Consider the following 15,683-nt stretch of genomic DNA (forward strand, 5'->3'; position numbering starts at 1 on the left):
GCTTTTATTTGCTCAAGCAAGAGACAGATGTTTTGAGTTCTTACCAGTTATAGGCCTAGAGTGTAAAACCTATGGGTCACTGGTTCTGATTTTGACCTTTCCATTTATAAGAGAAAGACTAAGCTCTGTGAGAATATACTAACACATTGAAACCAATTATTTGCTCTTACTTTAGCTCCACAGACTGTCAAAAAGTAAAATAACACAACACAATCTGGCTTCAAGGCATGTAAAATATAACAGTACTGTATACACAGATTGAAGAATATGTTTCAGGAGTAAGGCACTGACATTAGTAAATAAACATTGTAGTAAGTTTGACCAAGAATGACTACGATTTTTTCATTCACATGGAATGAATATTATTCTTTTATGCCACTGTTCCACTAACACTACACCATATATGATACTCTGGGATAATCAGCCAGCCAGGCATATTTTAACTGCCATGAAAGATAGGCAACATGGCAGTGTAAATACCAAAGCTTGTAGGTGAGCTGCATGCTTTACATGGAATGGCTGTTTCTGGGTTCCAAGGTCATCAGCTTACTCTGTGAGCAAAGGCCTTAGCATGCTGGAGGATGTGGAGGCAAAATTGCTGCTCTCTGAGGATTATTGCTGTGTAGGAGAGAAGGCATAGGGCAAGTGGGTTGAAGAAAACTGAAAGGAGGCTTTCCTCCATTCCTGGAAACATCTCTGCCCCATTTCCATGAGAGCATGGGGGAAGCTTAGAGGGCCAAGGTGAGATCCCACAAAGATTTGTCAAAAACTAGGCAGGCCTGCATTTTGGATGCATCCATAGCCTACATCACCATTGATGACTTGCTACTTGTGACTGGAAGTAGGATGGATACCCAGAGATCCCAGTCACCAAGAAGCCGCAGAAATATGTGTCTCTGTTGCAACTTCACTCTAACAGGCACAAAACTGGGCTAGAATATCTAGCCAAAGCGCTCTCACCCCTGTAGCTCTCTTTGATGTGCACAGAATTAACTGCCCATGGGTCAGCAACATTTTCAAGCAGCCTTACCATAAAGTGCAGCTCTAATGATAGATCAGGGTCATCTTTCTCTCTCAGTCTCCCTGTTTGCTTGTGCAAGTTCAGGCAATGAGACAATGCAGCTGCTGGGAGCTTGAGTGCCTGGGAAGGAAAGATACAGGGTTTCAACTTTGAATTCACAGCAGTGTAATTTAGAAGGACCTTGTTGTCCTCCTTGCTTGAGGCCAACCAACTTGCTTTATTTAGAGAAAATGTTATTATATTTTTTAAGGAAAAATGTCTTTGCTGACCAAACTTTGCTTGCATTGTGCTTGTGTTGTGCTAGCTCCAATAACACTGATGTGTGGAAAGTGATCAGCCCTGGAGTTTCAATAAATGTGAACTGCAGCCTTGCTTTGCAAGTGGATGGGACTGTAATAGTGTCTGCTAAAACTATTCCTGCCAAAACAAACACCAGGAGAGATTTCTTTTGCGTATACCAAAGTCTCACTTTAGCACTTGCCAGGGAACACTTTTCTCCTCCTGTCTTCTGCCTGTGCTGGACAAAAAAAGAGGGCACAGCAGTACTGAAGGACTGCCTGAAAGGTTGTGGGCTGCAGTCCTTAGTGCAGTGCTCTCTGTATGTTCAGGAAGGGCTTTACTCTTTCATTTCACAGCTTTTATAAGACCTTAGGGTTGAGGCCTGCATTCTTCTGCAGTAAGCTCACAAAATTGAATTCCCTTTGGACTTGCAAACTTTGGCCACATTCATATTTCATGTGAGCCACTCTGCACAACTGATTTTTCTGGTGTTTATTTTTCTTGATTTGAAATAATTCTTATTTTCCTATGAGGGAAACTTGTCTGTTAATAACTGCTAGCTGTAGCATGCCATCAGCTATCCTCAGGTCTTCTCCCATGGCTCTCTCATCTCATCCATCACCTCCAGACATGAGGTCAGATGCTACATGAAGTGGAGGAAAAAATTACACTTGTGAAGAACTGAATGGTTTTGCTTTAAAATGTTGTCCTGAGGTCAGCTACAGAAGCCTCCCTGGCTCAAGTGGTCTTCTCTCCTGTAGGAATGAAGACTCCAAATTTCCCAATGGTTAAGTCATAGCTTTGGGCATCCTGATAACAAAAACACATGCTACCATACTGAGTGATGATAATTAGGAGATGCTCTTTGCAGTTGTGCCACTGTTTTTATACATGTGGTTTTTTGGGTGTGTGTGTGTATCTCTCTGTGTGTTTGTAGTTACAAATGTCTGTGAAAGTGAGATGAGACCCAGGATTTGGATCTGTTCCTCACAACCCCTTTGCCCCTCCAGGATAGCGCCCAGAACCTTGATCCAACCCTAGGAGTAATTGGAGAGGAGTTGGTTCTTCCCTCACACCAAGATGGGGAGCAGCCAGGAGCAGCAGTGAGATAATGGTAGGTCTCAGAGCTCCAGATGGTTGGGACAGGTTATTCCCACAGACTGGTGCAAGTTCAAAGTACCATTTTCCTTTGATTATGAAAGTTGCACCTGTAGCTTACTTTTGAGCCCACCAACCTTATATTTCAAGATATTTGCCTTCAGGAAAATCTCCCAGTCCTTCTAGGACGTGAAGCTCTGAAAGAGCATTTTGCAACCATGCAAAACCCCCATAGTATTCTGGATACCAACCAGAAACCTTTGCTGGAGTAGTCATTGCTCTTAAGGTGAGGAATAGTTGCTTCTGTTTGATTAGACTTGTAGTGATGACCTTGGTGACTCTCCTATATTATTTGAGAATATACAATGAGCCTTCTAGAAATATATGGGACCCATTGTCAAATCTTTGATAAGATTTGCCATCCACTACCTTATAGAAAAAGACACTTGTGATGCCTGACGGGATAAGAGAATTCCTGCCATGATCTGATATTTAATCTGTCTGCAAAGATGAGTCTTGCATTCCACTTCTGGTTTTTCCTTTCTCATTTTTTTCCCCATGATGTAGTAATTGTTTTTTCTCATTCGTTTTTTATCATGCAGATAAACAAGCTTAGCTTATCTCTGCTAAGCTGCAGTTGTAGAATGTAGACACTTAACCTAAATTTGATATTACCTGTTTTCACCTAAATGTTGGAAGACAACCAGAATTAAACTAAACATTGACATCTAATGTCAACTAACATAAATTTTCTACCTCCCATAGTCTGGTCAAATGTAGAGATGCTTTCATTTGTCATAAGTCATACTGCTTTCTCCAATGTCTTGGTCCTTCATTTATGAAAATCCAGTTGTTAAGTGCTACAAGGGAAACATCCTGTCAATATCTAGGTGCAAAGCAGCAAACACGTGGAAAATAAGCATGCACACTCAGCAATTGGTGGTCAACTTCTGGTTCCACTGAAATTTCTGATGTTTATTAAAGCTGAATTTGAAACAAGTAGCCTTGTGAGTTTTTAAAGGAATTGAAGGTTTTCTCAAGCTGAAATGCAGGTTAACAGAGAACAGATACTGATAATATTTATACAAGCTGCCAAGTAGAAGGAATTTTTGATTTAGTGTTGGTGTTGGTGTTTAAATGATCCAGATAGGTTTTATCATCCTTCGAACTCACAGAGTGGCCTTGGAAAGGTGAAGAAGACCTATTGGGTTACCCATAGATAAACAAATGCAGAAACATATTTAAAAGAAGGAAATTCCATTTATGAGATGAAATTTGTAATACATTGTTTTATTGACCCAAATTACCTCTTTAATTATCCTTTTTTAAATGGTCCTTCTTAAGAGAGAAGCTTGAAGAAGCTCTACTATTGTAAATCTTGTGACTATGTGGACAGTACTGGAGTATTGCCATAGTACTTTGACACATTGTCATCCTAGTAAGTGATCCAAGTGTTGAAATTCAATGTGGAGTGATGTCTTTTGTAAAACTTTGCCATGTGTTTCATCCCTTCTGGAAAGTACAGCATTATCTGATGGTATGTCTCTTGGAGAGGAATGGAAGGAGACAAGGGAAAAGAGAATATGGGCTTTGTATGAGTAATGAGATTTAAACTAAACCTATGAATGAAGAAAAGCTTCCTTGTAAGCTTGTACCATTAAGACCCATACTGTTTCTAAATCCTTTTTCTTGCTTTATAATTTTATGATAAAAAGCATTACCATTGGTTTTGGACTTATAAAATAACTCTAGTAGCCACAGAGAGAACAAAATGTTGTTTATTTACATGTGAAACAAATAATGCCCCTTTACACACTTCACTGTATAATTTGCACTGGATTGGTTGTTTACAAGTATGCACATGCCAGTTTAAGTACTCCACTCTCCCTAGATTTCAAATACAAGTGTCTATGACTTTAGTGAAACAATTGCAGCTCATTGTATCTCCCAAAGTCAGAAATAATTTGTCATAACAGAGTCCCCCATTCAAATTTGCAGTCAGTACCTGTAGTAAACAAAACATGACTCTCAGAATTTAAAGGGATTGCATTACAGTAAGAAACTGAGTACTTTTGGATGTGATTCAATAACCTTAGAGATTTCTCTCCCCATTTATCACTTGCAGTTAATTTTGTTTACCAAATACAGTAGGAAGTTATTGGTTAAACTGGTAAACACCATGGGTTCCCTACCAAGAGCACATTCCTCTGAAATGTACCTTTGATATTTTCACTTATTTCTGTGTGTTTGAATGCTGCTTTTATATGTATTTTCCTAGCTGCAACATGTAGATACTACACAGCACAGCCGCAGTTGCAACTGGACATCATAATTTCTGCTTACATTTGCACTAGTATCAGCCTCACCCCGCTGAAAAATGCACAATGTTCCTCCAAATGATAGTGTTTGGAAATCTGACGAAGGCTCTCTACAGGCTCTCAAAACCAATGCTAAAATCTTGCAGAGTTATCAGTTCATATCAGGTGAAAACAACCTAATTTTGCCCTAGTTTATTATTATGTGTGCTGGTGGTGAGTTCTAAGATCTAGACAGCTGCTTTCTGTTGCTTATACCATACCACCTCAATTGAACCTAAATGGGGAGATCTTATCTGGAGTGAAATAGTGTCTATTAAGAAAAACACAATCAAGATTTTACACCAAAGAAAATCTTTCTCTTAGTGGGTAATTTTTCTGCCTTATTCCAATAGGAAGTTCTCTTGGGATAATGGTGTCCTCTTCCAGATCTCGGTACAGGGTTGACTCTGATGCTCTGCAGTTCCCACCTAAGCCTGTGTAGGTGAAAAGACCTTATCTACCCCTTACACAGCTGGAGCCCTCACAAATTATGCTAGGCAAGGGCAGTGGAGTTGTTATGGGTTTGATCCTGTGTTGGGGTCCATGGGTTATAGGGAAAAAACCTGGCCTGAGGACTAGTCTGAGCCTCCAAAGCTTCAAATATATCCTTTTTTGGAAGGCTTTGCTTTCTTCCTGTCTTATTCCTCAGTGCTGGTCTTCAGATCCACATCTCTGGGATCCAAACTTTTGTGTCTTTTCATGTTTTCTGAGCCTCACAAAAGCCTGTGCAGGGTGTCCAAACTGCTGCTATAGACTTTCTGTCCTGGGTACTTGGCTTTCTTGAAGAGTTGGGCGGGATGGATGCTATAGCTCATAAGAAGGAGTATTAAACAACTGAAAATTAATGGCATGAGTGTTTCTATATTTTTGCATGCGTGTAGGAAAGAGATCAATGGTCTTTGCAAGTCTTTTTTGAGGAAGTATTGCAGTGTCATGGACTCCACTGATCCTCAGTAGTGCCTTCCCATTGCCCTCAAACACTAATGCCACCTGGGCATCTAGCCCAGCTCTCCAACCTTTTGCATGTTTCCACCACCAGTGCATAAATTAACTTTCCTGCAAACACTGTCAGAAACGTGATGGATTTGTGGGCAAGTCCAGTTTTCAGAGTGAACTAAGTTTTCAGTGTTCACTACTAAGAACTGCATCTTATGTGGCAAAGGGGGCAGAAAGAGAGAGACAAAAGGGTTTCTCAGATAGCAACAGAGTTTCTTGGACACCAGTTAGGGCTTCCTGGTGTTTTGCCCTTTTTCCTTGGGTAGTTTAGGTTTGCTGTCAGTGCAAGTGCTGACATTGCTGCAGGAGGGCTTGTTTCCAGTTGTGCCTATGCTGATGAAAGAGATTGAAACACGTCAGCTCAGCTTTATGATGTCCTTCAACAGTGTCTGTAGTGAGGCAGGGAGGAACATGCTGGGAATTCAAGGAGCAGAGGTTTTTCTCTCTCTGCTCGCTAAAGCTTGGTTGGAAATATCAGAGGAAAATAAGAAGCTGTATAAACAGAAGACATTTTTAAGGCAGTTACACCACACCTTATTGCTACAGATCTGCAGGAGGCACTTATGGCATTAAAAATGAAATTCACAGGAGCAAATATGGAGGGGAGCATTTGTAACATGCTTCATTTTCTATGAAAGCAAGTAGTAAGCAGGAAGAACTTTCACTGACAGGATTAAGACATGTTGGTAGCAGTGCCTGATTTGAGCGGCCTGGGGAATAAGGCATATAAGATGAAACTTCAGTCACCCCAGGTCATCTCTTTAGGACCACTTCTCCCTTTCAGTCTTATGGTGCTTGGGACAGAGAGCCAGTTCTGCTGCAGTTTTTTGGACTGGACTGGACTGGACAGTTGGTCTTCTCTCTTTTTCTTCTAGGACCTGTGGTTCCGTTTTCTCTCTCTCTCCCCCTTTTTTTAATTTTTTTTTTATTTTTTATTATTTTTTATTTTTTTATTTTTATTTTTTTTATTTTTTTATTTTTTATTTTTTATTTTTTTTAAAACTTATTTCTGAGGATTCTGCACACTACTATACAGGAACAGACCAGCTCTGAAAACAAAAGTATGTGGCATTTGTTCTTCAGGGCTACAGACATAATTTTTTGGGTTGTGGATGGGGTTGACATCACTATTTGCATGGTTTTTGTCACTTTTTAATATTAGTAGGCATCCTACCTTTGTTAATTTACAAGGGGTAACTTTTTTTTTTTTTTTTTTTTTTTTGTGGTTTGTGGCTTAAAAGAAGATAGTGTAAGTGTCCCACAATACTGGTTTGATATATACTAGAAACATTTGTTTAGGGATCCTGTGAATCCCCTATTTTACAGCCTTCTTATGTACAGGTACTGTAATAAATTTCGAAGAAAACCAGCTATGCAGTGGCTAATTTCCTCCTCCATAAATTAGTGTGACCATGGATAAACAGACTTGTTGCTGGTTTTAAAGAAGCATGATGCAGAATTCAAGGGGTGTGTGATAAGGAAAATAATTTTGAAAGATCCTTTCAGTGTAAGTCTGAGCACATGTACAGAAAATACTGTGTAGTGTAATCACTGTCCCTTAAAATACTCAGTAATCAGTAGTTGGAGCACAGAATGTATCCCAAATCCTCTTCAAAAGCAAAAGGAGGAATAGCTAAACCCCAGCTCTCTCCATTACAATTACGTTTAGGAAGATGCTTTGCCATGTTTAGCTAACTATGTTCTTAAAATAGAGGACACATGACTTTCTATCAGTTTCTCTCACACAACTGGAACTAACACCTGGCTGTAAGTAATGGGCGAGAAAGGAAGCTAACACAGATGGAAAAAGAGGATGCTGTGAAGACATTCCAGATGCTATGACCTTATTTCCTTTTTTTCCCAATTTCTGTCTTTGGGGCACAGTCATCTCTACAAGTCTCCTACTAAGGGACTCAGGACAGCAACAGCAGGAATATTCTCCAGGAATTCTTCCAGTTGTGCTTGCTGGTGCCCCCTTTTACCCAGAGATCAGTGCTGCACATCACATCTGTGCCTGTAGGTAGCAGTCTGAATTATGCCTAGAAATAAGTATTGCCTCATGGAGGAAGCCTTTGTGGGGAGCAGCCCTCCATTTGGGCAACACTGGTTGCCAAGTAAGTGTCGTTGTGATTTGTTACTCATTACGTTGACTCCCCGTGAAATATGAAGTTGTATTGAATGTCTCAGTGGTAATCTCCAGAATCCTGAAAGGACTTGGCAGAGTCAGACAAGGCAGTGTCTCTCTCATGGGAATGATGTCCTGGAACAGCTGCTTTCCCCAGAAACTGTGAAGATGTCACTTTTGAGCCTGAGGGTGAAAGTGAATTGAAGAGGGGGGCTGTTGTCACTTTTGAGATGTTCTCGATCTCAGGCGGGAAGGTTGGAAATGGTAGCACCTTGTGGTCTGCACCACACATCCCCTGTTCACAGATTCAGCTCACCAAGGGAAGAGGAAGGAGCCTGATGGATACAGAAGTGAAAGGAGGTGTGGAATAGAGAATTCATGAAAATGGAGAAAATCTAAATGTTTATGAAGGATGGATATCTACAGTTCATTATTTTCTCTGTATTTTTTTATCTACAAGAGCATCTATTTTTCAGAAGTACTAAAAGGTCTGGATCACTACCATGACCTCAAACATTAAAAGTTGAACATTAGGCACACCCTTTAGAAAAGCTTAATCTTACTCTAATTCTGTACCTCAGCCAGTGTCAAATATGCTGTTTGAAGCCATTTGTCTCCTTGTAGTAGCAAACTACTCTGGTACTTTTTTGTTAGTAGGTAGATTGAGGGAAGAAATCCTCATGTTGGTGGACTCAGGATTCAGCTTTCATTAATTTTGTGTCCATCTTGTATTCATCATTCTTCTGTTGACAGAAAAATATTTGCTTGTTGCTATGTGAAGAACTATTACACAGAAATTTGACTTCTGAGAAGTTTTTCTGGCCATCTGTGGTCAATCTAGACATCTGGTTATGCTCCAAGAAGATCAAGTGGAAAGCCAGGTCTCCTGTTCTGCATTTAATTATTTCTAAGGAGTTACAAGGAGTGCATTGTGCTGCAACCTTTGTAAGTGTCACTGGTGATTAGACTGTTGCAATACTACTTCAGTAACACAATATGAGGCTACATGTTAGATTTGTCTGTAAAATACCAGTGCAGAATTTGGCAGCTTGGTTTTGTTTCCAGTACACATTTCTCAAGGAAGTCATGATGTATGTTCATGCTGTTCATACTTCAAGTTGCTGGATAGAGTTTTCCTGTAAACAACCTGAGACCAGTCTCTTAGCCAGCCATGGCTCCTTTTTGTCCTGACGTGTCATGGAAGAGGTAGGAAGGATTTGAAAACTTACCTGGAAGTACAAAAGAGGTTAAAGCAATTACCATGAGGATACCAGCCTTGGTCCTTGTACTGAACTCTGGATTGGAAAGACTCCTTTATTGAACCTAAGTATATTCAAAGGCTGGTCGATTTCTTAGCCTTTCAAGAGCATAGGGAGATTTGTCAGTAGGGCACCCCCAATAAAACTGGTGGATGTTTAAGTAATTGCCAGTCTAAGATGGCCTTTGTACATCCACACGAACTTGACAGCAGTTTGGAAAGAGGCATAAAGGCCCATGCATAAAGGGTGTTTTGCTGGTCAGTTACTGTTATTTTTCCACAGACTTTTGAAAGACTTTTTTTTTAACCAAAGTCTTTTAAGGAACGTAACATGAGATAGAAGATCCTTAAATGGATAAATAGCTGATAAACAGTAAGAAATGGAATGTATGAATAAATCACCAATTCTTGGAGCAGTGTGATGTCAGCAGGATTAAATGGTGATCTGTGGTCGGACCTTTTATGTTCAGTGAGCGGCAACATAAAAAATTTTTCTGATGAAACTGAATTACTGAAACCAGAAAAGATGAGAGTGTCTATACAGAACTGTAAAAGGATCTATTGGATATCTTACAAGGTAGATAAAATAAGATGATGAAAATACAGGGGAAATGGTCTTAAATTAACCTGTTAAATGGAACTTTCTGAGCTAACCAATATAGCTCAGGATTAAGATCATGGGTACCCAACAGATCCAAGTAGATACCAGCTCAAAGCTGAGGAAGTATATAAAATAATGTGGTATTAAGGGAGAAAAAATAGAGTGCATCATTTTGCCATTCACTTAAGTCCACATTTCTGTCAGTTGTTTTAGTTGGAAATTAATTGTTTTATAAGTGAAAAGAGACAGAAGAGGTCAGTAAGGGTACAAAGCATCTTCCTAATGAGTTGTCACTAATGATGTCAGGGACACCCTATGAGGTCAGTGGAGTGCATCTGCCCTGGTGTGCTGAGTCTTTCCCAGGCTCAGCTGAGGCTATGGCTGGGGATAACGTCTGTCTATTTGTTTTAGAGTTGTCCCAGAGAGCTGCTGTGAAAGGCACTAATTTTTAGTGGATGTGAGGAAAAGGCTGTAAAAATAAACAGAAGTAATTTTGTTGAAAGTATCCACTCCACTACATAGTGGCAGAATCAACCCTTCTGTAAACACATCCAGTTACTTTTCTTTTTGAAATCTTTTTCTTAAAAGCCAGTTTTCTACACCACTTCTCAACCACAATCTCACTATTGTAAAAAAGGAACATGTAAAGCCTAGGAGTACTCACTTCCATACAAACCAGCAAGCTGCAGTTGCAGAAGTGAAGTTTTATCTCTTCTCATAGCAGAAAAAGAGAAAAGCTCTGTACAGTCAGCCATATTTGGTGGACACCAGAGACAGAGGATGAAGAGCTGTTTTCAAGGTAAAATGCCATCAGTTAAACTGCCTAGATCGAAGGTCCCAGATACAGAAGGAATGTATTTCCCACTCCCTTTCTTTTTTTTCAGCTCACAGACTCCCACTTGTTTTTTAAATTAATTTTTGGCAGTAACATAACTCCTGGAATCCTGCCATTTACTGCTTTAAAAATTGCTCTTGAAAAGAGAGAGGGAGGCAGGGAGAAAGCAAGGGTTAGAGGGAGTATGAAGACCTAATGGAGCTGATTGCAAGTATACATAATAACATTTTTTTCTGCAAAGATAATATATGATTTATTTTTCTGATGAGCCCATTTTTATGTTAGGCCCTGTGGGAGAGAAGATGACTGTTTAGTAGAGATTACTGTGTATTTCAAATAGCAACAGGACAGCTAGGCAGAATGAAACATATTGGTATTTTATGGGGTTTCCGTAAAAGAAGAGTGTCTGTGTAACATGATCATTCCTTGAATCTTTAAAGCATGAAATGTTTATAGTTAAAAAGATGCAATCATGGAAACACAGCCATATGAAAGTAGGGTAAAGATTCTTCTTATTTTGTGTTTAATGGTTTCATGTTGCTGAAGAAATGGTACAGCATTCTCATCCTGCCCCAGCAAGACATGTCATCTGGTCTGTGTTTGTCCCTGACAGTGATCTGGGCTGGGTCTCAACCTATTTTCATAATTGTCCCATTTCAGCATGCCTTTCATCAGCTGGGATTGGGATAGCTTCTCTGCCCACTTCTCTGTGTCCCATGGACCCACTGCTGCCCACAACTGGTGCCAAGCAGTGCCCTGTGCAAGCTGGGAGACCACCTTGCAGCAAGACTGAGACTGATGCAGGCTCTTGTGGCACTGTTTCCTGGAAAATTCAGAGTAAAACATTATGGAAGGCTCTTCCTATGCTTTTGGACCATGGCAAGTTTGAAAAGGGTAGATGTAGATCAGTTCTAGTATTGAAGAGATATTTCTGGTCTTCCTGCACTTTCTGCTTCAGTGGGGAGACCTTGAAAGGAAGGATGTGTGTTGGCACCTTACTGATAAGAGCCAGAGGTACACATGCCAGCTACTGGAATATAGTGATGGTGGTGAGCTATGGTGTTAACAATTAGGAAAGGATAGGGGTGTCATCATCAGTCACTGCACTGTGCTTACCTGGAGTCAGAGCACCTGTCCTTCCTCATATTCTGTTTATTGTAGGGGTTTTCCAGCTGCTGGCCAGGCTGTGGGCACCTGCCTGCACTGCCATGCTCCTTGTCATTCAGCTCCTCAGCTTCCTCTCCTAAAAACAGCCACCTTACAATTAACACTGATGTGAGCTTCCTCTTTATTATTTTCTGCTGTAATTAGTTCATTCAGCTTTTCCTTAATTGGTTTAAACTGAAGCCCTGGTTGGGCTTGCCAGCTTCCACATGCTTGGAGAGGATATGCAGAATTTACCTAAGTGTAGCACTGAGTAACAAGATAAGCACCTCGTGGTCCATGTTTGTGATTGAACAGCAAAAGGAAAAAAAAAGAAAGAAAAAGGAAGAGGGGATAAAAATTGTTATTGTTAAAAGCTAGAAATGTTTTTTGTCTAAATATATGGCTCCACAGACATCCTGATATTTTCAAGGTGGATATCTTTAAATGGATATTTTTAAACCAACTGACAGTTGATTTATTCTTGTGTGCTGAGCTGTTTTTGAAGTGACATACGTGTAAAAGAAAATGTGAAAGATATTATGGTATAATATAAAAAGAACTGTTGTTTTCGTAAGTGACCACACAGTTTTAAAATTTAAACCTCTCCTTAAAATTTTGAAAAACAATACCATCATGCTGTTGCCCAAGACCTACTGAAATGATGCTGGGGAGACACAGAAGTAAATTTTATTGCCTGCATTGTCCTACAGAAGGGGGAAAGAGACTGTTGGTTATCAGACAGTGCAGCCTCTGCTCAAAGCTGTCCTCACCACATTCATCTGCTTCAATTGCTCTGTTTATCTCAAAGAACTGAAGGATGCATTTTAAGGCAATGGCTTAAATGTGCCAGCACATTAAGCACATGGTTTAAACAGCACAGCACTGCAGGCTGTGAAGTAGCACAAACATCCCTTGGAGGTCAGTCAATGGGCATGTATGGACCTTGCATAACTAGCAAAAATAAGTCATAGCTCTTTTTTCTGTGTGTCTTAGTCGCTAATGCTACTGAAAATGGATCAATTAGAGCTCATGATGCATGAGGCCTAGCTTTTTGTCCATCAAAGTCTGTAAATTCGTGTTACCTGCCTGGACTGTTGCAGGGTGGCAAGCTTCCAGCAGCTGCAGGTAGTGCAACATAGGAAGAGCAGACCTGCATGGTGAAAGCAGTGATGCAAGGGCCACTGACTGTGTACATGGGAGATTTTTCTTGGACAAGGTGGCGAGGAGTGGCTGGACTGTGTTAGCTGACTTCCTGGACTGCATTTGCTGGTCTAACTTTTCCCCAAAAGGATTGATATCGCGACCTCTGGGACTGCTCTTGCCATGGTGAATCAATGGGTGGGAAGTGGCAATGCTCTCCTGACCCTACCTAAAGCACTAATGTAAAAGACACCAAAATGTTCAGCTTAATGGGAGTTGAGTGCAGGGTCCTAAGGGCAGAGGGGTCCCTGCCTTACAGCAATCCCTGCACCACCCTGTCCCCCATCACATCCTAGCATTCACATGTTGAAAAGCTCATCCCCACGGCCCTGTGGATAACTGTTTTGCCCCTGGTAAAAAAATAGTGACATTTGTTTCACAACTGCCTGCGTCTATATGTGTGCAGCCTCCTCCTTATCTCTGAGGCATTTTTAAAATTCCCAGCATTGTACCCTGCTCTCTTGAGCTCCCAGGCATCTCACATAACTCTGTGCCTCCCTGCCACACAGAGCTGAGCAACTAGTTACTGTATGTCTGAGGGAAAGTCCGGAACAACCTTAATATTCTGTCTGAAAAGCAGCTGCCGGTCTCAGCAATTGTTTTAAGGAATGCTTTATAGTTGATCTGCATCCTGATGTGTCTAATATTACTGAGGACAGGATAAGTCAGATCAGTATGTCTCTGTATAATACTGTATTGTGAAAGACTTCCACCTTTTCTTCCGCTGCAGACAGAAAGTGCATATTGCTGGAGAAGGCAAGCCTTTCAATTAAGTTCACCAACTGCATGTTTTAGTTTTAGGATCATACCAGATATGCTTCTGAAAATTGAATGTTTAAGGGTTTGGGTTTTTTTTTACAGAGCTCTATTAAGGGATTTAAAAATATTTGCATCATTAAAATAGGCAAGGAAACATTTATTAGGCGGTTGAAAATCATTGCAGCCCCAAATAAATCCACCCTTGCTTTGCCCCAGACACTGCTTTCCTGTAGCTCAGGGAGCTGTCACTGGAAGAGTCACCATGCCATCTGGAGTGCAAGGGTGAAATGATAGGCTGACGTTTCACCTTTAAAAAGAATGTAGACAAGCACATGTTGGGAATTATGTCCTTTAGTGATTCTTGCCATTCAAATGAACAAAGACCAGGCACCTTGGAATTTCCTACCAGCCCTTTGGTTTTGTGATGGCTCTACTGAGGTAAATATAGACACATTGAATCACATCAGTTAAAATTCAAGCCTAAAATCTAAAAATTGAGCAAGAGCTCTAGAAAACAGTTTTCTATTTTTCTATTATTTTTAACATTGTATTGGTAAAAAAAAAAAAATTGAATAATTAACACTTCCTTTTCACAATTGCGCTTCAAAATGAGAATCTCTTTTAAAGAAGAAAGGGTTGTAAAGGGCAAAATGACTGACTTGAGTGATAGGTTAGCACCTTTGTCTTTCATAATATTATGCTTGTAAAAATCTGCTATGCGTTGTATCTGTCCGGGGACAAGGCAGTGCAGAAGTTTGTAAGGGAAAGATCTTATGTTCTACATAGTGGAGAAAAAAATCTCGATAAAAAACCTCTATACAGTGAAACTGGAATGCAGAGACTGTTAAGCTGGATTATATCCACCATCCATCTAGTCTAGCATCCTGCATCTGAGAGCTGTCAGTGCCAGATACTTCAGAAGAAGTGCAAGAAACTTTCAGACGTGGGATTGTCTTGATTACTGATAATTATAGTTTTGCTAAAGCTCTGAAGAGTTTGTTTTAATACCTCTTCCAAAATGCTTGTCCTTGATGTTTTCAAGGTTTATACAAGCATCTAGCCCTTACTGGTGACCTCAGGGTCTGCTTGTGGGAACAAATCCCAAGGTTCAATTCCTTGGGAATCTTGCATGAAACATTTTTTTCTGCACCATTCTGATCATTCTGTTTCATATGAACTTTCCTGTGAGGGAAGATAAAGAACAGAAGCTCTTTATATAATTTCTTCCTATCAGCTAGTGCTCTATGTGGATTTTATGCTGCCTTGCTTTTTGTCACAACTATGAGGTGAAAACTCTAAACCTTAAAACAAGAAGAGAAAGAAAGGATTCAGGAGGGCAAAATTGCTCATATTTTTACTGGGTTGAAGTATTTGAAGCAGACAAATATTTAAGTATTCTTTGAGAATAGAACTCAAATCTGTAAAAGTGAATTACAAAAATGTGAGGTTTTGCTCAGTGGCAGTTTATAAAATTATGAACATTTGGCTTGGATTTTTTTTCCATTTTAGAATCTAACAAACATCTTGTTGATCAAAACTTGATTGCAAAAACTTTTTTTTCATCTTTGCTTTGTATATAAAAAATGCATGAGTGTTTGATTTTGGAGGGGAGAAGAGTTGCTGTGGACCAGAATGTTTGATATTTTGTTAAAAAGAATGTTAGTATTGTGTTTTCCGTATTTTTTCAGAATAAAAAAGTTGGGAGCGGGGAGGCAAAATCAGTGCATATGCTTTTTATGTGTTTGGAGGTCACTTAACCTTGTCTTAGCCAAATGGCTTAGAGAATGGCAAAGAGTGAAGAGAGAATAAGATGTGTGTGGAAGTTTTCAGATAGTAGAAATGTTCTTGATATACTTGCAGATTATTTCTAGAGCATCCAAATGTTTAAAATACAGTTGTATGAGGAATTCTCACTGCCACATACTGTTAAATTATAATGCTTAGAACTCTTGAGGTTTGAAAATGTGGTTTTTGTTGTTTCAGGGGGAGAAAGGGAGGATGGAGTTTT

The sequence above is a fragment of the Chamaea fasciata genome, unplaced genomic scaffold (genome assembly GCF_029207755.1).
Source record: "Chamaea fasciata isolate MVZ Bird 193981 ecotype frontalis unplaced genomic scaffold, bChaFas1.0.hap1 SCAF_4, whole genome shotgun sequence".
Taxonomy (NCBI): Eukaryota; Metazoa; Chordata; class Aves; order Passeriformes; family Sylviidae; genus Chamaea; species Chamaea fasciata.